The sequence below is a fragment of the Lithobates pipiens genome, unplaced genomic scaffold (assembly GCF_037356315.1).
Source record: "Lithobates pipiens isolate NorthernLeopardFrog02 unplaced genomic scaffold, aLitPip1_a1.2 Scaffold_35, whole genome shotgun sequence".
Lineage (NCBI taxonomy): Eukaryota > Metazoa > Chordata > Amphibia > Anura > Ranidae > Lithobates > Lithobates pipiens.
Window position 1 is genome coordinate 5507921 of NW_027507811.1, and position 22612 is coordinate 5530532.

The 22612-nt window shown below is 50.0% G+C and overlaps 2 protein-coding genes across 3 annotated transcripts in view; one reads left to right on the top strand and one right to left on the bottom strand.

Annotated features, from left to right (window-relative positions):
* LOC143955832 (uncharacterized) overlaps positions 1-4504 on the bottom strand; it is a 61379-nt gene extending 56875 nt beyond the window's left edge. For both annotated transcript variants that reach the window (XM_077465953.1, XM_077465952.1), the window contains exon 1: positions 4413-4504. The gene's annotated coding sequence lies outside the window, so the exon portion shown is untranslated. The remainder of the gene's footprint in view (positions 1-4412) is intronic.
* Positions 1-22612, top strand: part of LOC143955908 (uncharacterized) — an 865587-nt gene that overhangs the window by 675576 nt on the left and 167399 nt on the right. The window lies entirely within an intron of this gene.

Below are 22612 nucleotides of genomic sequence, written 5' to 3' on the forward strand. Positions count from 1 at the left end.
ACCGGGAAACTCCCTGTAGTCCCAATGGCCAGTACATGCCTGTCCCCGTCAGAGGATGGAGGAGAGCCGGGTCCTAAAAGTATCTACTGGGACTATGCGGCTAGGAAGTCCCCAAAACAGTGGTGCATCTGCGGGAACATTGGGTCAGACAGATCGTGCAGATTTAACTTCAACAGCCAGAGATATGGAACTCTTCTTGGACATATTTCTTATCTTGCCCCGGCTGGACCTTGAAAGCTGCATAATATGGCATCTGCCCATTTCGCCCCAGATACTATCAATGTTATATTATTAACTTTTTATACTATTTCTGCCAATGTGCAACTTGGTGACCTAGATCCGAGCTGGTGAAGAAACAAAATGGGTGATGTAATGTGCTTCATGTATCCAGGGCTGTGGAACTATTTCTGGGCATCCTGGTGGGCACGGCTTGGCCAATCAAAACTTATTGTGGAGATGTTTTCCAGCACATAGACAAGGGAGGCAGGGTGGGCAATTCCTGTGACTACTAGCCATTCTGATGAGACTTGTCTAGGTGCCCAGCTGTTAATTAGATTAATGTTTAAAGGTGGCATTGTCATGTTTTTACTGGTTATACGTCTTATCTATGCTAAAATCCCCAAGAGGGGAGTGTCCTCCTGGGGGTATAAAGAATGAGTCTGGGTTTCAATAAACAGTTATTCCTTTGGTTTAACCTGAACATTTTGTCTGTGTATGATTCTTGAGGTAAAGGGATGGCATTAGCTACTGGTCTGCTGGAAGGGTTTGGAAGACAGGAGGTACCGTCTGGCAGAGGCACCCAAGCACTCCATTGGTCTCTATGACTGTACTCTTCATTGGTTCTCATTCTACCTACAGCCACCACACCTCTCCTCTACCCTTTTCCATCAAGGTCCCCCAAGGTTCTGTTCTTGGACCTCTCCTATTCTCATCTACACCTCCTCCCTGGGTCAGCTTATAGCCTCCATGGCTTCCAATACCATCTCCACGCTGGTGAAACCCAAATCTATATCTCTACCCCTCAACTCACTCCACCAGTCTCCTCACATATCACTAATTTACTATCAGTCGGGATGTCCCACCACTTCCTCCAATTCAATGTATCCAAAACCGAGCTCAAATTTCATCCACCATGTGCCTCTTCCCCTGATTTCTCTGTCAAGATCGATGACTCAACTAACAACCCACCCCCCGTGCCAGGGTGCTAGGGGTAATCCTGAACTGAATTTTCCTTTCTGCCCCACATCCAATCACGGTCCAAAGCTGGTCGCCTCTACCTCCAAAATCTCCAGAATATGTCCCTTCCTAAACAATGACACCACAAAGCTCCTAATCCACTCCCTGGTCATCTCTCGTCTCTTCTACTGCAACTCCCTCATCATTAGATTACCTTTACATAGGATATTCCCACTTCAGTCCATCATGAATGCTGCTGCCAGACTCATCCACCTTACCAACCGTTCAGTGTCCTCCACCCCTCTTCTCCAATCCCTCCACTGGCTTCCATTCAGTGTCCTCCACCTCTTTCTGCCAATCCCTCCACTGGCCTCCATTCAGTGTCCCCCCCCCCTCTCTGCCAATCCCTCCGCTGGCCTCCATTCAGTGTCCTCCAACCCTCTCTCCCAATCCCTCCACTGGCTTCCATTCAGTGTCCTCCACCCCTCTCTGCCAATCCCTCCACTGGCTTCCATTCAATGTCCTCGACCCCTCTCTGCTAATCCCTCTGCCCCTCTCTGCCAATCCCTCCACTGGCCTCCAATCGGTGTCCTCCACCCCTCTCTGCCAATCCCTCCACTGGCCTCCATTCAGTGTCCTCCACCCCTCTCTGCCAATCCCTCCACTGGCTTCCATTCAGTGTCCTCCACCTCTTTCTGCCAATCCCTCCACTGGCCTCCATTCAGTGTCCTCCACCCCTCTCTGCCAATCCCTCCACTGGCTTCCATTCAGTGTCCTCCACCTCTTTCTGCCAATCCCTCCACTGGCCTCCATTCAGTGTCCCCCCCCCCTCTCTGCCAATCCCTCCGCTGGCCTCCATTCAGTGTCCTCCAACCCTCTCTCCCAATCCCTCCACTGGCTTCCATTCAGTGTCCTCCACCCCTCTCTACCAATCCCTCCACTGGTCTCCATTCGGTGTCCTCCATCCCTCTCTGTCAATCCCTCCACTGGTCTCAATTCAGTGTCCTCCCCCCCTCTCTGCCAATCCCTCCACTGGCTTCCATTCAGTGTCCTCCACCCCTCTCTCCCAATCCCTCCACTGGCTTCCATTCAGTGTCCTCCACCCCTCTCTCCCAATCCCTCCACTGGCCTCCATTCAGTGTCCTCCATCCCTCTCTACCAATCCCCCCACTGGCCTCCATTCAGTGTCCTCCACCCCTCTCTACCAATCCCTCCACTGGCCTCCATTCAGTGTCCTCCACCCCTCTCTACCAATCCCTCCACTGGTCTCCATTCAGTGTCCTCCACCCCTCTCTACCAATCCCTCCACTGGTCTCCATTCAGTGTCCTCCACCCCTCTCTACCAATCCCCCCACTGGCCTCCATTCAGTGTCCTCCACCCCTCTCTACCAATCCCTCCACTGGCCTCCATTCAGTGTCCTCCACCCCTCTCTGACAATCCCTCCACTGGTCTCCATTCAGTGTCCTCCACCCCTCTCTGCCAATCCATCCACTGGCCTCCATTCAGTGTCCTCCACCCCTCTTTGCCAGTCCTTCCAGTGGTCTCCATTCAGTGTCCTCCGCCCCTCTCTGCCAATCCCTCCACTGATCTCCATTCAGTGTCCTCCACCCCTCTCTACCAATCCCTCCACTGGCCTCCATTCAGTGTCCTCCACTCCTCTCTACCAATCCCTCCACTGGCTTCCATTCAGTGTCCTCCACCCCTCTCTCCCAATCCCTCCACTGGCCTCCATTCAGTGTCCTCCACCCCTCTCTGCCAATCCCTCCACTGGTCTCCATTCAGTGTCCTCCACCCCTCTCTGCCAATCCCTCCACTGGCTTCCATTCAGTGTCCTCCACCCCTTTCTGCCAATCCCTCCACTGGCCTCCATTCAGTGCCCCCCCCTCTCTGCCAATCCCACCACTGGCTTCCATTCAGTGTCCTCCACCCCTCTCTGCCAATCCCTCCACTGGCTTCCATTCAGTGTCCTCCACCCCTCTCTGCCAATCCCTCCACTGGTCTCCATTCAGTGTCCTCCACCCCTCTCTCCCAATCCCTCCACTGGCTTCCATTCAGTGTCCTCCACCCTTCTCTCCCAATCCCTCCACTGGCTTCCATTCAGTGTCCTCCACCCCTTTCTGCCAATCCCTCCACTGGCCTCCATTCAGTGCCCCCCCCCCCTCTCTGCCAATCCCACCACTGGCTTCCATTCAGTGTCCTCCACCCCTCTCTGCCAATCCCTCCACTGACCTCCATTCAGTGTCCTCCACCCCTCTCTGTCAATCCCTCTACTGGTCTCCATTCAGTGTCCTCCACCCCTCTCTGCCAATCCCTCCACTGGTCTCCATTCAGTGTCCTCCACCCCTCTCTACCAATCCCTCCACTGGTCTCCATTCAGTGTCCTCCACCCCTCTCTACCAATCCCTCCACTGGCCTCCATTCAGTGTCCTCCACCCCTCTCTACCAATCCCTCCACTGACCTCCATTCAGTGTCCTCCACCCCTCTCTACCAATCCCTCCACTGGCCTCCATTCAGTGTCCTCCACCCCTCTCTACCAATCCCTCCACTGACCTCCATTCAGTGTCCTCCACCCCTCTCTACCAATCCCTCCACTGGCTTCCACTCATTCAACAAACAAAATTCAATATAGCAACAACATCACCAAAGTCATCCATAACTCGGTCCCCAGCTACATCACTGACCTCGTCTCACAATACCAACCTAATTGTTCTCTTCATTTCTCCCAAGACCTTCTGCTCTCTACCTCCCATGTCACCTCCTCTAATGCTCATCTCCAGGACTTTTCCAGAGCTTCTCCTATCCTATGGAGGTCCCTACCCTAATCCGTCCGATGATCTCCTACTCTGTCCAATTTTAGCCGATCCCTGAAAACTTTTTTCTTCAGAGAAGCCTATCCCTCCCCCACCTAACTGGACTTTTATTTTCTCCATCAGCCCATCCCCCATAGTTATTGCCTTTTGAATCACTTGACCCTCCCTCTTAGATTGTAAGCTCTAAGGATCAGGGCCCTCTGATTCCTCCTGTATTATATTGTATTGTATCTGTACTGTCTGCCCTCATGTTCTGCAAACTGTTGGCACTATACAAATCCTGTATAATAATAATATATGTGTGTATCATCATCTGCTGGAGATAAAAGACATCACAGCGACTATGGAGGAAGAGGACGGACATGACGGGGGGGGGGGGGGGGGGGGGGGGGGGGTTAGAAAATACAAAATAAGATCTTATTACCTTCTCTGCTGCCGATATCAGCAACGTCACCTCTACCTCTTATCACAAGGAGCGCCCTTCCTGTCCCTGACATCACTTCCTGTCTTCCATAGAGACTTCCTGTCTAGGTATAAGTGAGAAGATCACCATCTTGTGGAGCTCAGAGGAACTGCAGCCCAGAGAAACGTCTCATAGTGTGAACACGGCCTTGTGCTGTGTGTGTATTTGTACTGTATATCCTTATAGATGTGTAGTGCTCCCCCCGCAGGAGCCACTGATGATATCTGGTTGTTTCCCATACAGTACAGAGGCGACCAGTCACCCAAGCAACTGTCCATTCACTCCGGCTCCAATAAACAGTCTATTTGTAATGAATTGCTTGTAGAACTCAGGGTTTGGGATACTCTAAAACTGCTAGCAACCCTCACGGCCGAGGACCGTGAGGTATCTATCTGAACAGTCTAAGCCCTTGTACACACGGTCGGAGATTCCGTTGGAATGTGTCCTATCGGACCGTTTTGTCGGATATTCCGACTGTGTGTGGTCTACATCGGACTGTTTTCCAACTTGCCGGTAAAATATTCCGACAAAATGCTCCGATCGGACATACTCCGATCATGTGTAGCCTACTCCGATGGACAAAGTGCCACGCATGCTCAGATCAAATTCCTAGACCAAGGCTATTTGCTACTAGCCTGAACGTAGTCCCATCGTAACGAAATAACGTCATCACGTTATGTACAATCGGATTTTCCGACAACTTTGTCCGACCGCGTGTATGCAACATCACTTCCGGACCGCTTCCGGAATTAATCCGTCGGAATTACTCAGACGGATTTGGTTGTCGGAATCTCCGACCGTGTGTACAAGGGCTTAGACCCTCACAGCTGAGGACCGTGAGGTATCTATCTGAACAGTCTAAGCCCTTGTACACACGGTCAGAGAATCCGTCAGAATGTGTCCTATCGGACCGTGTCGTCGGATAATCCGACTGTGTGTGGTATGCATCGGACTGATTCCGTCAGAATATCCGTCGGACCCAATTTTCCAACATGTTGGAAATATTTCCCAACCAACTGGGCCGATCGGACATACTCCGATCATGTGTAGAGAATTTTGATCGGACCAAGTGCCACGCATGCTCAGATCAAATTCCTACATCAAAGCTATTGGCTACTAGCCTGAATGTAGTCCCATCGTAACGAAATTACGTCATCACGTTCTGAAAGATCGGATTTTTCGCCAACTTTGTCCGACCGTGTGTATGCAACAGTTTCGGACAAGATCCGACGGACAAAATCCGACGGATTTGGTTGTGGAAATCTCCGACCGTGTGTACGTGGGCTTAGACCCTCACAGCTGAGGATCGTGAGGTATCTATCTGAACAGTCTTAGACCCTCACAGCTGAGGACCGTGAGGTATCTATCTGAACAGTCTCAGACCCTCACAGCTGAGGACCGTGAGGTATCTATCTGAACAGTCTTAGACCCTTACAGCTGAGGACCATGAGTCTCTTTGTGACATCCGATTACCCTGCACAACGGCACAGTTATTGGCATCCAGTGCAATCTCAGGAACCCCGCACAGTGCAGGAGGGCGCTCTTCTTCTAGCTCACAGGTGAGAGTCTTGCTGAGGAGCAGGGAATGGCCGGTGTCTGAACCCTATGAGATGTGGTCTCAGCCCAAGCAGCCTCTGGCACCCAGTGTCGGGACAAGGTCATCCACCGCCAAGGGCGAATATGGCAAATTTTTCCCCTCCCTCCCAAGGGGGAGGGGCCAATGGCGGCATGCAGAGCACAATGTATGTCATGTTTGTGGCATGGACAAAATAGCACCAAATAGTTGTGGAACATTGCAGCAAACCAAAGAGTTTGTATTGCACGCAGTTACAGTGTGACCCCATTCCATTTAATCTTTGCTGCATCTCTTCCTTCCTGTGGGGGTCTGAGGAGGAGGGGGGAGGTCTTGGGGATGATCTGAAGAGAAAGGGGAGTGGGAGGAGGACAGGGGGGGTCTGAGGAGGAGCGAGGAAATCTGGTGGTGGTTTGAATAGGTGGTCTAAGAGGGGATTGAGGAGGAAAGAGGAGGTCTGGGGGTGGGGGTCCGAGGAGAAGGGGGAGGTGTGTGGGACTATCTGAGGAGGAGGGGGTGGGAAGAGTACAGGGGGGTCTGAGGAGGAGAGAGAGGAAGTCTGGTGGGGTCCAAAAAAGGAGAGAGGAGATATGGCGGGGGGGGGTCCGAGGATCATATCAAACATATCTATCTATCTATCTATCTATCTATCTATCTATCTATCTATATATATATATATATATATATATATATATATATATAGATATATAAAGAAGACCAATATGGTGGCCTGAATTTATGTGAGGAGCCCGGGGGGGGGGGGGGGGGAGTATTTAACCAGCTCGTTCACCTGTGGTCTTGTCTGTTTCCTGTGCGCGATATCTGTTACGTCACTAGGCCGACTATTCAAGACTAAGCGTTTGTGAGTTCCCATGTTCGTGAGTTCCGTATTCGTTAGTCCCGTGACTTCATGAGTTTCGTGTTCTTAAGTTCCGTGTCGTAAGTTCCGTGTCCGTGAGTTCCGTGTTCGTAAGTGGCCATCTTACGAGATTTCGAAGCCTTCGTTATCCAGTCTGTTGTCGTACATCGTATCTGGTTCGGCTGTCGCAGGTAGGGCTTCGGCTTACGTTTCTTTTTACGCTTTGCAAATTACCATGTCGCCAAACTGTGATATTCAAACTCACGAATTACTCGCAACATTTTTCGTAGCCGCAACGTATACTTTTCATTTCGCGCCATCGTGTTTGCATAACCAAACACCGTTGTTACCATGCGTCACAAGACGAATCGCTGTCGCTCACTTGTGACACACCGGTTGATGCCACATTAGGCATTAATTTCGTAAGCATTTCAATCTGTTCAATCGTTTCAAATTAGCTCTAACCATTTCGAATCATTTCTAATCATTTTAAAGCATTTTGAATCATTTCATTCATTTTTGCCACTTACCGCACTCCGATTCGAATCCAGTTGCAACTTCGATACATCGATACGCTCCGGTGTGCCCCAGTGGATCTCGGCCTCATTTCAGTACATGCTCCAGAGACGGATTCTCTTGTCAGTCATGGGTTCGGTCACTGATTCTTGTCTCTGTCATGGCATATCATTTCTTGTCACATATTACGCTCCGATTCGAATCCAGTTGCAACTTCGATGCACCAATGCGCTCCGGTGTGCCCCAGTGGATCTCGGCCTCATTTCAGTACATGCTCCAGAGATGGATTCACTTGTCAGTCATGGGCTCGGTCACTGATTCTTGTCTCTGTCATGGCATATCATTTCTTCTCACGTATTACGCTCCGATATGAATCCAGTCGCATCCAAAGATGCACCGATCCGCTCCGGTGTGCCCAGCTTTTTTCGGCCTCATTTCAGTACATGCTCCAGAGACGGATTCTCTTGTCGGTCATGGGTTCGGTCACTGATTCTTGTCTCTGTCATGGCATATCATTTCTTGTCACATATTACGCTCCTATATGAATCCAGTCGCATCCAAAGATGCCCCGATTTGCTCCGTTGTGCCCAGTTTTTTTGGCCTCATTTCAGTGCATGCTTGTCGGTCGTGGGCTCGGTCACTGATTCTTGTCTCTGTCATGGCATATCATTTCTTGTCACGTATCACGCTCCGACACGAATCTAGTCACTTCTACGCACTAATTCCTCTCGTGTGCCCCAGGTATTAAGCCACATTTCAGTACATGCTCCAGAGATGGATTCACTTGTCAGTCGTGGGTTCGGTCACTGATTCTTGTCTCTGTCATGGCATATCATTTCTTCTCACATATTACGCTCCGATATGAATCCAGTCGCATCCAAAGATGCCCCGATTTGCTCCGGTGTTCCCAGTTTTTTCGGCCTCATTTCAGTGCATGCTCCAGAGACGGATTCACTTGTCAGTCGTGGGCTCGGTCACTGATTCTTGTCTCTGTCATGGCATATCATTTCTTGTCACGTATCACGCTCCGACACGAATCTAGTCACTTCTACGCACTAATTCCTCTCGGTGTGCCCCAGGTATTAAGCCACATTTCAGTACATGCTCCAGAGACGGATTCTCTTGTCAGTCATGGGTTCGGTCACTGATTCTTGTCTCTGTCATGGCATATCATTTCTTGTCACATATTACGCTCCGATTCGAATCCAGTTGCAACTTCGATGCACCAATGCGCTCCGGTGTGCCCCAGTGGATCTCGGCCTCATTTCAGTACATGCTCCAGAGATGGATTCACTTGTCAGTCATGGGCTCGGTCACTGATTCTTGTCTCTGTCATGGCATATCATTTCTTCTCACGTATTACGCTCCGATATGAATCCAGTCGCATCCAAAGATGCACCGATCCGCTCCGGTGTGCCCAGTTTTTTTCGGCCTCATTTCAGTACATGCTCCAGAGACGGATTCTCTTGTCGGTCATGGGTTCGGTCACTGATTCTTGTCTCTGTCATGGCATATCATTTCTTGTCACATATTACGCTCCTATATGAATCCAGTCGCATCCAAAGATGCCCCGATTTGCTCCGTTGTGCCCAGTTTTTTTGGCCTCATTTCAGTGCATGCTTGTCGGTCGTGGGCTCGGTCACTGATTCTTGTCTCTGTCATGGCATATCATTTCTTGTCACGTATCACGCTCCGACACGAATCTAGTCACTTCTACGCACTAATTCCTCTCGGTGTGCCCCAGGTATTAAGCCACATTTCAGTACATGCTCCAGAGATGGATTCACTTGTCAGTCGTGGGTTCGGTCACTGATTCTTGTCTCTGTCATGGCATATCATTTCTTCTCACATATTACGCTCCTATATGAATCCAGTCACATCCAAAGATGCCCCGATTCGCTCCGGTGTGCCCAGTTTTTTCGGCATCATTTCAGTGCATGCTCCAGAGACGGATTCACTTGTCAGTCGTGGGCTCGGTCACTGATTCTTGTCTCTGTCATGGCATATCATTTCTTCTCACATATTACGCTCCGATATGAATCCAGTCGCATCCAAAGATGCCCCGATTTGCTCCGGTGTTCCCAGTTTTTTCGGCCTCATTTCAGTGCATGCTCCAGAGACGGATTCACTTGTCAGTCGTGGGCTCGGTCACTGATTCTTGTCTCTGTCATGGCATATCATTTCTTCTCACATATTACGCTCCGATATGAATCCAGTCGCATCCAAAGATGCCCCGATTTGCTCCGGTGTTCCCAGTTTTTTCGGCCTCATTTCAGTGCATGCTCCAGAGACGGATTCACTTGTCAGTCGTGGGCTCGGTCACTGATTCTTGTCTCTGTCATGGCATATCATTTCTTGTCACGTATCACACTCAGACACAAATCTAGTCACTTCTACGCACTAATTCGTCTCGGCTTGCCCCAGGTATTAAGCCACATTTCAGTACATGCTCCAGAGTCCGATTTCGGAGTCAGTCACAACAGCGGCCTGGTCGATTTGTACCTCTGTTATGGCATACAAATCATTTCTGTCACGTACCGCGCTCCGATTCGAATCCAGTTGCATCCGTGATGCACCGATTCGTCACGGTGTGCCCCAGCTATCTGGCCTCATTTCCCGGATTGCTTCATTTCAGTACATGCTCCAGAGTCCGGTTCGCTGTCAGTCGCAGCTGAGGCACGACCGAGTCGTGCCTCTGTCATGGCAGTTATTTTCATTTCATTTACGATCAAGGCAAACATTTCATTCAACTCACTGCCACCTGTTATAGTCACCATTCTAGTCACTCTGTCAAGATAGGTATACAAAGTCCTCCACGAGTTTTCACCTCTCATCTTTCTTCAGGTCAGTCAGGTTCAGTAGGTCCACCCTGCACCAGGTTGGACGGTGTTCCCCCAGGTAAAAAAAAAAAAAAAAGAGGACATATATACACCGCTTGGGTACATATGCTGATAGGGAGCACAAGCAAAACTTGAAATTCATGTGATCCTCAATAGGTTTCCAGTCAATCAAGACTCAACCCCGAGGACAAGTCGTCGCACCTAGGACGTTAGAACACCAGGACCATGTCCCAGGCCGGCAGTGAAGATCTAACGGCCCCTCTGTCCCCCTCTCCAGTTCTAGAGAGTGACAGTGTACATCCTAAAGTTGACCGCAGAGCTGAGGCGTAGAGGGGCGCCCTTTCCCGCTACAGCTAGGAAAGCCGAGCTCTTCAAATTTCTCTCTCCTCCACCAGCTGAAGCAGGACCCAGCACCCAGCAGGCGTCCTTTGATTCCATTTCATTGGCCATATCTCAGCTGCACACCTTTGTGTCGTCTTTGACCACTTCACTTTCAGAGGTTCAGACCAGAGTGTCACTCCTAGAGACCCGCCCGGCCGTTGCTGTCCCCGACCCTACTGTAGTCCAGGCTGTGACAACCCCTTCTACAGGTACTACAGGGTGGAGTACCGTTGTGTACCCATCCCATTTGGTTCCAGTGAACATCAGCAAGGACATCCTGGACAGCAGGGACGTCAACCTTGCCGCCCCCTGCTCATTTCCGTGCACAATTTGGCAGAGAATAAAGCCTACACTTGGGGGGACGTATCAGTAGTCCTTAAAGTCAAGGACCCCAAGCTCCATCGGAAGTTATCAGTACCAGAGTTCACACTGGCCTTCGGCATGATGAGGGATGTTATATGTTCAGTCTCTCCCAGCAGAAGGGAAGAGATGGATCTATACCTCCATACAGTGGTAGACTTGGGATACAAGTATGGAGGGTTTGATTTTTACGACTACCACCACTCCTTCTCCACCAAAGCAGCAGCCAGATTCTTACAGTTTCAGACACCACAAATTGGAATCTGATGGACACGTCGCCACTTTGCTGGCTTACGCTCACCGTTGTGCGCAATTTGCCAATCTGCTACCCATAAGGCCACTTGGTGCGCCAACGCGACAACCAGTCACCCCTCCGATAGTGCCTCTACCTCCTCTGCAGTTCAGGGCCAGGAGGCCCCTGCACATATGCCCCAGATGGACAAACCCGGACGCCCAGTTCGGACCGTGGGAGGAGAAGCCATCTGCAATAATTTCAATTATGGTTCCTGCAACTTCAGCCAGTGTCGCCTGCTCCACATCTGCACCTTATGCCAGAGGGCACATCCTAGAATCCCATGCAAAGTCAAGCAGCTGAAAAAGGCATGACTAAGCCGGGTCAATGTCCCATGGCTCGGCTTCTACCTTTCCGCACACCCCACCCCGTCCCTGGCCACCTACCTTATCCAAGGTTTCACAGAAGGGTTCCACTATCCAAATTTCTCTGTCCCACACTACCCACGAGTGCAGGAATCTTCGTTCAGCGGTCACCGATGAGCAGACCATAGACCAGCTCCTACAGACCGAATTAGACCGGGACTTTATGATAGGGATAGGCCCTTGCACTCAACCCCCGTTCAATACCTTGTACTTGTCAAGGGCAAGTTCTCCAATAAACTACGTCTGGTATACAATTTGTCTGCGCCTCATTCTTCCCCCATCCCCAGTCTTAATTCCCTCCTCCCCTCCGAAGAATTCTCCCTCAAATACGCCTCCGTGGATATGGCAATCCAAGCGATACTTACAGCAGGCGCAGGTACCTGGCTCTCCAAAGCCGATATCTCGGACGCCTTTAAACTCCTACCCATCCACCCGTCCCTTTGGTGCTGGCATGGCACCAAATGGAAGGAGGCATATTATTTTGCCACCAAGTTGACCTTCGGGTCGAAGAGTAGCCCCTGGCTATTTTATACATTTTCGCAGTCTCTCAACTGGATTCTGTTGCACAAAGCCCAGTGTCAGGAGGTCATCCATTATCTGGACGACTTTTTACTAATAGAACCGCCTGGCTCATCCCCAGGGGACCTCGACAGGCTAAGGGTTGTGTTTAAAAACCTTAACGTTCCCATCGCTGAACACAAAGTCGACGGTCCAGCACATTAGTGATGGACGAACTTCCGATGGGACGTTTCGCAAACGCGAACGTGGCCAAAAGTTCATGGCGGACCCCATTGACTTTAATGGCAGGTGAACCTTAAAAACCTCCAGGTCATATTTTCAGCCACAAAATACTTACTAGCTGTGCACACATAGTCCCACCACATGGACACTGACATAGCAAAAGTATTAAGTGAATCTGGGATCGACAACAACAAAAATTCTTTTTTTATCTATGAAATTTTGACAATTCAGGAGTGGCAAGGTCAGGGCATGCTATGAAGGGGGTGCAAGAGATGATCAGTGCCACAGTCAGGGCAGTGCAGTCCTGTGCCAATGTCCCAGTGTGCAAACCTGTGCTTGAGCCCCTCCCTCTGCCCGGCCCTTACCCCCACCAATGCAGGGCTCCACTGCGGTGGTCTGGAGGTGCCAGTCCAGCGCTGATCCTCAGCCATGGTGCTAGCACTGCCTGCTGATTGGCTTCTCCGCTACTATCTCCCTCACTGTCTGAAACCAGCACCGCGATAGAGACTGAGTACTGACACCAGCACTGTGATAGAGAGCACTGACACCAGCACCGAGATGGAGAGCACTAGTGGTGCAATGGATTGGCACCAATCCGCAATCTGAACCGGTCACCCCGCTCGGATCGGTACACTCCGCGATCTCGGCCTTAGGAAAGGCCGCGGCATCGGCCTAGTTCCAGAGTGGCGGCCATCTTGGTACACCCGTCAGCGTTTACAATGTGACCGCTCAGTGACGATCACCTGTAAAAAAACTGGCGTCATGATTACACTGGTTGCTCTCTCCCTTCTCTGTACTGATCTGTACAGTGGAGGGGAGAAATCGGATGGCAGCCGCAGCCACAGCCATCCCAGCAATACAGTGCAATACATACCCTGCCAATCTTCTGCAATACATACCCTGCCAATACTCTGCAATACTTACCCTGCCAATACTCTGCAATACCCAGCAATAACCTGCCAATACTCTGCAATACCCTGCCAATATTCTGCAATATCCTGCCAATACTTACCCAGCCAATACCCTGCCATACCCATCCATGCTCAGCCAATATTACATTAGGGGAGATGACGTGGATATTACAGTGGGGGAGATGTATATTGCAGTGGGGACTATATGGTGGTGGCATTTTCACAGGTTTTTGCAAATTCAATTATTATTTGCTGAAAAAATTATCCGATCCGTGACTCTGATCCGAGGAACGATCCGATCCATGAGTTTTTTGATCCCTTGCACCCCTAGAAAGCACTGACACCAGCACCGTGATAGAGAGCACTGACATCAGCACCGAGCTAGAGAGCACTGACACCAGCACCGCGATAGAGAGCACTGACATCAGCACCGAGCTAGAGAGCACTGACACCAGCACCGTGATAGAGAGCACTGACACCAGCACCGTGATAGAGAGCACTGACACCAGCACCGTGATAGAGAGCACTGACACCAGCAACGTGATAGAGAGCACTGACACCAGCACCGTGATAGAGAGCACTGACACCAGCACCGTGATAGAGAGCACTGACACCAGCACCGTGAGAGCACTGACACCAGCACCGTGATAGAGAGCCGCTCAACCTCTTCAAACAGGAGGGTACGGGCATATAGTACGGTGTGCTTTTTTTGTACAAGGAAGTGAGCCAAAGGTAGAAAAAAGGTCTGTATGCTCGTTTAAATAAATCGTTTATAGAGTTATGCATATACATGGTCTACTGGTCACATGTGTTGAATTCCTCCGAGATCCATGCCTCATTCATTTTTATAAATGTGAGGTAGTCAACACTGTCGTGAGCTAGGCGAGTACGCTTATCGGTCACGATCCCCCCTGCTGCGCTGAATGTCCTTTTGGACAGGACACTGGACGAGGGGCAAGCCAACAGTTCCATTGCAAATTGGGCAAGCTCTGGCCAGAGGTCAAGCCTGCCCACCCAGTAGTCCAGGGGTTCATCACTTCTCAGAGCGTCCACATCGGCCGTTAACCCGATGTTGTCGGATACCTGACGGTCTAGGCGTTCCCTGATGCTGGATCCGGATGACACCTGTCGATGGGTCGGCTGAAAGAATGATCTCATATCAGAAGTGACCAACACATCTTCAAACCGCCCTCTTCTTGCAGGCGCTGTTGGATTGGTACCCGCAACTCTTTCTCTGGGAGTGGGAATTCCTCCTCTGCCAGCGCACGCAAAAGCAGAATGCAGCATTTCTCTAAGCAAGGCCTGTAAGTGCTCCATTCTAACAGCCCTCTGTGATGGTGGTAACATTTCCACCATTTTGTGTTTGTACCAGGGGTCTAAGTACGTTGCCACCCAGTACTGGTCCTTGACCTTTATGCTTTTTATACGGGGGTCCCTGTTAAAACACTGGAGCATGAAGGCCCCCATTTGCACTAAACTTGGGGGGTGTGGTGGCCAGGCTCCTGCTCATCATCCAGGATAATGTCGTCCTCCTCTCCCCATCCACGCACAACAAAAGGGACCCCAGAAAGGTTTAAAGCATACTCTTCTTGCTCCTCCTCATTCGTCCTGGCACCATCCTCCTCTGACTCCTCTTCAGACTCCTGTTGTTGACTTGTCTCAGATAGAGTAGCCCCCCCTGGGAATTCATCCAGCATTGCGACTTCCTCATCTTCCTGTACCTGCACGGCTTGATCAATGACACAATGCAATGCACGCTCCATAAAGAAGGCATAAGGTACGATGTCACTGATGGCGCCATGGCTGCGACTGACCAGTTTGGTGATCTCATCAAATGGCCACAGAAGTCTTCATGCGTCGTGCATGAGCAGCCACTGGCGCAGTGAGAAAAAAAAAACAAGCTCCCCAGAACCTGTTCTGGTTCAGAGTTCTTACAGGTAGTCGTTAACTGCACGTTTCTGCTGGAGCAGCCTATCAAGCATATAGAAGGTTGAGTTCCATCGCTTCAGACAATCGCAAATAAGACATCTGACCGGCAGATTGTGTCGCCGCTGAATGTCAGCAAGGCGAGCCATGGCCGTGTAAGATCTTCTGAAATGGGCCAAGATATTCCTTGCCTGCCGCAAGATGTCCTAGACCCCAGGGTATTTGACAACGAATCGCTGCACGACCAAGTTTAAGACGTGTGCCATTTTTGCCCTGTTTCAATGCTCTAAGCAGATTGGCACCGTTGTCACACACCACTTTACCAACTGTCAAATTGAGCGGTGTTAGCCACTGATCTGCCTGTGAACGCAAAACTGAAAGGAGTGCAGGGCCAGTGTGGCTCTTGGCTTCCAGGCACAACAGACGCAGCACAGCATGGCAACATCTCACCTGGCATGTCGAATAGGTTCTGGGGATCTTGGGCGGCGCAGCGGCAGAGACGCTAGCAGCGGAAAAGGAGGAGTCACCCGAGGAGGAGAGGGAGGACGGAGTAGGAGAAGAAGAGCCAGGCCTGCATGCAATCCGTGGCGGTAAAACCAAGTCTACACGGGTGCCACGCTTGACGGGCATCAGAAGGTTCACCTAGTAGGCAGTAAAAGTGATATACCTTCCCTGCCCGTGTTTGCTAGACCAAGTGTCTGTGGTCAGATGTATCTTGGCACCGACACTGTGTGCCAGAGATACATTCACTTGCTGCTGAACATGGCCATATAGCTCTGGGATGCCCTTCTCTGAGAAATACTTCCTTCCTGGGACCTTCCATTGTGGTGTTCCAATGGCCACAAATTCTCGAAAGGCCTCCGAGTCCACCAGTTTATATGGCAGTAGTTGGCGGGCTATCAGTTCTGCCAAGCCAGCGGTCAACCGTTGGGCAAGAGGGTTATCCGGCGTCATCATTTTTTTACCCTCGAACATTTGGCCCATGGAAGCCTGCCTTTTTGCAGAAAAACGTGATGACGGCCTGATGGAAGGTGGAGTGGAGGACAATTGTGAGGAGAGAGGAGAAGGAGAAGTAGAAGACGAGGCTGGACGGTGAGAGCCTGCAGTGTGGCTTTGTGTGTTCTGTTGCTCCCACTGGGCTGGGTGATGGCAGCTCATGTGCCTTCTTAAGGCGGTCGTCCCTAGGTGAGTGTTGGGCTTACCGCGACTTATGCGTTGACTGCAAAGATTGTAGATGGCAACACTATTGTCAGCAGTGGACACGTTAAAAAAAGCCCACACTGCGGAGCCATGTGCGGGCTTTTTGGGAGCGCCAGATGTGACCGTACATGGTTGATGCCTCGCTCCTGATACATTAGCAGTCTGGTTTGTCCCTCCTGTTCAATCTAAGTTCCGCCTGCTTCTCCTCCCTATCTGCTGGTCCATATCTCCCTCTGAACTCCCCTCCTCTTCCTCTCTTGTGGGCACCCACGTGACATCACCAGACATGTCATCATCAACGTCACCTTCCCCACCGCTATAATTAGAGATCTCGGAGTAGGCAGCAGCACCGGGGACCAACCTCCTCCTTGGGCTGATCTGGGTACTGTCGTCAGACTGCTGAGTGGCGGTTGTTGCTACTTCCTCTTCCTGATCCAATGCCAAGAGTGACTGCACATCGGCAATGTCTTGTGATGGATTGGAAAATAATTCCTGTGACTCAAGCGGAGGGTATATGGTGGTGGTGTTGGTGGTAGTGTCTTTGGGGGTGCACACAGCAGAGAGTGAAGAAGAGGGTGCAGATCGAGAGGATGAGGAGGGTGCAGAAGAGTAAGGCTGAGTGAGCCACTCAACCAAGTCTGGTGCGTCCTTTGACGTAATCGCACACACCTTCTGCAATTTGCCACTTTGGCTCAAGCCTGTTGCTCCTGCCCTACCCCTACCACCCCTGCGGAAGGGCCTGCCTATTCCTCTGCCTGTCATTTTTTAAATGACCCTGTGACAAAAGTCTCTAGAGAAGTGCAGTATGTATGTGGAAAGCCCCATACACACTATCAGATTGTCTGCTGATTTTTTCCTTCAGGTTTACCAAAACCATGTAGTACAAGGGCCTGCCTGATTGCATACACATTGAAACCCCTAAGGTTTGACCTCATATTATATGGTTTTGGTAAAACTGATGGAAAAAATCAGCAGACAATCTGATAGTGTGTATGGGGCTGAAGAAGGTATATAACACCCCACTTCAATCTGTCGTTTTTGGGGGGCCACTGGTCTATCACACCAGTTATAATACTTTTTTCTAATTGCGTTTGTCACTCTTTGTAGTATCGCTGCAGAACCGCTCAGCAGTCACAATGCTGCACAGTGGAAATGCACTATACTATGCTTTCTATATGTGCAAGTATTTTATACGTGTATTACACCCCTATATACTGCACACCAAATAGTACACCTATACCAGTCCTTAAAAGGACCTTTGTGGACCTAATAGTAGCTAGCTAGTGAATTGCAGACTGTCCCTGCTCCAAACACCAAACTGTCCCTACCTACACTGAGAAACGACAGCTGCAGAATCGGTCAGCAACACTGCATGCAATGCACTATAATATGCTTTCTGTATTTGAAAGAAAGTATATTATACGCAGGCATGTACTGGCCATCGGGACTACCAGGAGTTTCCCGGTGGGCCGATGGCTCAGTGGGTCACTCTGCTGTAAGGAGGTGCTGATGGGACACTCTGATGTAAGGGGGTGCTGATGAGACACTCTGATGTAAGGGGGTGCTGATGGGACACTCTGATGTAAGGGGGTGCTGATGGGACACTCTGATGTAAGGGGGTGCTGATGGGACACTCTGATGTAAGGGGGCTGGTGATGGGACACTCTGTTGTAAGGGGGCTGGTGATGGGACACTCTGATGTAAGGGAGTGCTGATGGGACACTCAAACTGTAAGTGGGCCGGTCTGGATGAAGTCCAGGGCCAAATTTCTGTCCCAGTCCAGCCCGATTATATGTGTATTACAACCCTATATACTGTACACCTATACCAGTCCTTAAAAGGACCTTTGTGGACCTAGTAGTAGCTAGCTAGTGAATTGCAGACTGTCCCTGCTCTAAAAACCAAACTGTCCCTACACTGAGAAACGACAGCTGCAGAATCGGTCAGCACTCAGCTCAGCAGTGAAGTATAATATGCTTTCTATATTTGAAAGAAAGTATATTATACGTGTACAACCCTATATACTGTACACCTATACCAGTCCTTAAAAGGACCTTTGTGGACCTAGTAGCTAGTGAATTGCAGACTGTCCCTGCTCCAAACACCAAACTGTCCCTCAGTCCCTACACTGATAAAAGACAGCTGCAGAATCGGTCAGCACTCAGCAGCACAACAGTGAAGTTAATATGCTTTCTATATTTGAAAGAAAGTATATTATAAGTGTATTACAACCCTATATACTGTACACCTATACCAGTCCTTAAAATAACTTTTGTGGACCTAATAGTAATAGCTAGCTAGTGATTAGACTGACTGTCCCTGCTCCACACAGCGTCCCTTCCCTACACTGACAAAAGACAGAATGTAAAATGGCCGCCAGATCAGGTCTATTTATAGGGTAGGGGGTATGTCCATGTGCTGAAATGTCTCAATTGGCTGTCCTGTACCCCATGATCGATGTGTCATGGGTCAAAGTTCTTCACAATGTAAGCGAATATGGCCGCCGCGAACAGCGGCAGAAGTCCGCCGCTTTGGCAAATCGCGAACCGCAAGGCCATCTCTACAGCACATATGATCACATTCCTTGGAATCAATCTTGACACCTGTACCATGCAGGCCAGCCTCCCCCCAGACAAACTGACCCGCATTAGGGTCGGTCCTCCGAGACTTCACCCACACTAGAGGGTGCACCAAGAAGCAGCTGCAATCCCTCCTAGGGATGCTTAACTTTGCCATGCGCATCATCCCACAGGGCAGCTCCTTCGTGTCCCGCCTACTGGTGTTCCTTTCCCATACGCAAGATCCCGACCAGATCCTCAGTCTTGACACCGCAGCAGTAGCGGACCTCTCCATGTGGAAGGAGTTCCTTTCCACCTGGAACGGCATTTCCTTTTTTATTCCCACCGTATCTTCCCCGTCGCCCCAGGTAGTGACAGATGCTGCGGCATCCACAGGCTTCGCGGCAATTTTTGGCCATCTCTGGTTTGCAGGACCCTGGCTGCCACAGATACTAGCAATACCGGGCTTCACCAGAACATCTTCCCTCTTTGAGCTTTATCCCATAGTGGCAGCTGAACAGCTTTGGGGTCATTGCTTGACCGGGCAAACTGTGGCCTTCACCACCGACAACCAAGCCACAGCAGAGATCATTAATAATGGCAGGTCCAAATCCCTCGCAGTCATGTCCTTCCTGCGTAGGCTGGTACAACTGTCTTTTCAATTTCAGTTTAACATTTATTGTTCTGAGCAACCGCAACCTCGCAGCAGATGCGCTCTATGGTTTTAATTAAGCCCTGTACACACGAGAGGACTTATGTCCAACAGACTTCCGAAGGAGTTCTGCTGGAGTTCTGCCGGAATTCCCATCAGAGTTCTGACGGACTTTTCGACTGAGCGGACTTGGCCACACACAATCACACTAAACTCCGACGGATTCGAACGTGATGACGTACGACTCGACTCGAATAAGGAAGTTCATAGCCGGTAGCCAATAGCTGCCCTAGCGTCGGTTTTAGTCCGTCGGAATAGCATACACACGAGCGAATTTTTCGAAGGGACCGGGTCCGGCGGAGTTCCGTCGGAAAAATTTGAAGCATGTTCCATATTCTAAAGTCCGTCAGACTTTGGCGAATCAAAAGTCCGTTGCAGCCCACACACGATCGAATAGTCTGACGGAATCAGTCCGTCGGACTTTGGATGTTGAAAAGTCCGCTCGTGTGTACGCGGCATTACACCTCCTTTTTTTGAACAGGTGCCCGGAGCCGACCCAGTATCAGCCGATATCCCTGCCTGGTCTCAACTGACCCTGGATCAGCTCAACACCTGCAAACAGCGACTCAACTCATCAACACCTTACTCTCCCACAACACCCTCAAGGCCTGCCAAACTGCCTGGAGGGCCTTCAACAAATTCCTGTCACACCACTCCAGGGAGACCTCAAGCATCAAACAGATTCTGGCCTTCATTTCATACTGTCATACCCAGCTGGCCCTATCACACAACACTATTCGCCTATACCTAGCAGGCATCCAACATTTCTTGTCCCTACGGGACCCCGCAAAACCCTCCTTGTTCTCATACCACGCTATACGAGCCATTCTACGTGCCGTTCAGAAACTCCAACCGGTGGTCAGCGCCAAACGATTACCCATAACAGGAGTCATCTTTAGGGGTATGTCGACCATCCTGACGACCTCTCCATTTGGTCTCCTCCCCAGTAAGGTCCTACAAGCAGCCATGTACTTGGCCTACTACGGGTTCTTGCAACCTGGAGAATTCACGTGCAGCAATTCTTCAGGCCAAGTCCTACGTAAACGCCACTCGGTCCGCTACAAAGCTCACTTCGTCTTTCACCTAGCGGTCTCTAAAACCCAGCAAGTAGGCTCAGGGATAGACATCCATCTTTACAGAACCTATAATAGCTGGTGTCCAGTTGCTACACTCAACCAACTATCATCACTACTGCCCGAACAGCTGGACTCCAGTCCCCTTCTTCCTTTTCCTGTCAAACCCTTGAGTACCTCTCAGTTTATGGAACACATGAGAATACTTCTCCGCAACCTTCACCTGAACCCTAGCCAATACTCCGAACACTCCTTTCGTATTGGGGCAGCCTCAGCAGCATCCCCTCACAGGGTCCCAGACCATGTCATTAAAAGACTAGGCAGGTGGAAGTCTGCCTGCTTCGCTCGCTACATCCCCAACCCTGCGAGTAGAAATGGCTCGGACATTTACTAAACTCGCTCAATGATCAAACTCAAATCAATAAAGAACTAGCTCCTTATTTTGGTATACCGTACGTTAGACCAAAGGCACACTTTCAGGTCCATTTCATGTGGTATGTTTTATGTCAACTCTGAATGTTATCCGTATCGGTATCGGCCATAGGGCTCCAACCATAGGTAAGAAGGCCAGTATGGTGGCCTTAATTTATGGGAGGAGCCCGTGGGGGGGGAGTATTTAGCCAGCCCCCTCACCTGTGGTCATGTCGGTTTCCTGTGCGTATGTCAAATCTCCTGAAGATCTCCAGTACTTCCACCAAGGAAGGCGCATAGGAGGATTTGTTTTTCCTTGGTGGAAGTACTGGAGCTCTGCAGGAGATTTAACATACTTATCAATGTTATATATATGTTTGATATGATGCAATGTATATGTATACATATAGAGAGTGTTATATTGTGGTAGAATTCTCTGATTTCAGAGTGATGATTCATATCCCTGAAGAAGAGAATTGAAACGTTGTTGGATACAGTACCCAATCCATGTCATTACTGAGGGGAAGAAGGGATCTCTCTCCTGTGGTCACACTCTAAACATTAGAGCTCCCCCTAGCTGCATCCTGGGAATAACATTGCTAGGGGGTCTATTCATTCAGCTGCTACATACTTCCCATCTTTATATAAACATCTCCTGACATGTAAGGGTCTATATAACCCCTTACCTACCGTGCAATTTTACCCCCTTTCTGCCCAGGTAAATTTTCAGGGCTATCGCACTTCGAATGATATTAGCGCGGTCATGTAACACTGTACCCATATGACATTTTTAGCATTTTTTTTTAAAGACAGATAGAGCTTTCTTTTCGTGGTATGTATTAGCCACTGAGATTTTATTTTTTTGCTAAATAAATTAAAAAGTCAAAGAGTGTGGATCACCTTTAGCAGTAGTGGGAGGGGTCGCCCGCCCAAACCCACCGCCGCTCGCCAGTGTTTCTCTGGCTTACCGTTCCCCCCGGTGAGCCTGGGAAACGATCCGGCGGTTTGCCAGGCTTGACACAGAAGTGAGGAGAGACTTGATTGTCCCTCCTTACCTCTATGATCTAGGAGGCTGGAAGCCATGAAGCTATCAGCCATAAATCCGGTAATATTTTTCACCGGCGATTCTGGTTCTCATAAAAGAGATCTGAGTGGCTGATTAGCTGCTGGATCACTTTTAGGAGCAGGGGGTCTCCCCCACGCCCCCCTTCCGCTGCTTGGCAGTGTTTGAATGAAATACTTGTATAGCGCACAATGCGAACTGAATCGCCTCTAGGCGCTGTGGCGAGCTTTGATCATCTGCTAAAAGAGGAAGGTCTTGAGTTTTTTCCTAAAAGCCAGGTGATTTTCTTCCAGGCGGATGTTGATTGGTAGAGCATTCCATAGCCGAGGCCCTTGGACAGCGAATCTCCGATCACCCTTGGATTTATACCGGGCTTTGGG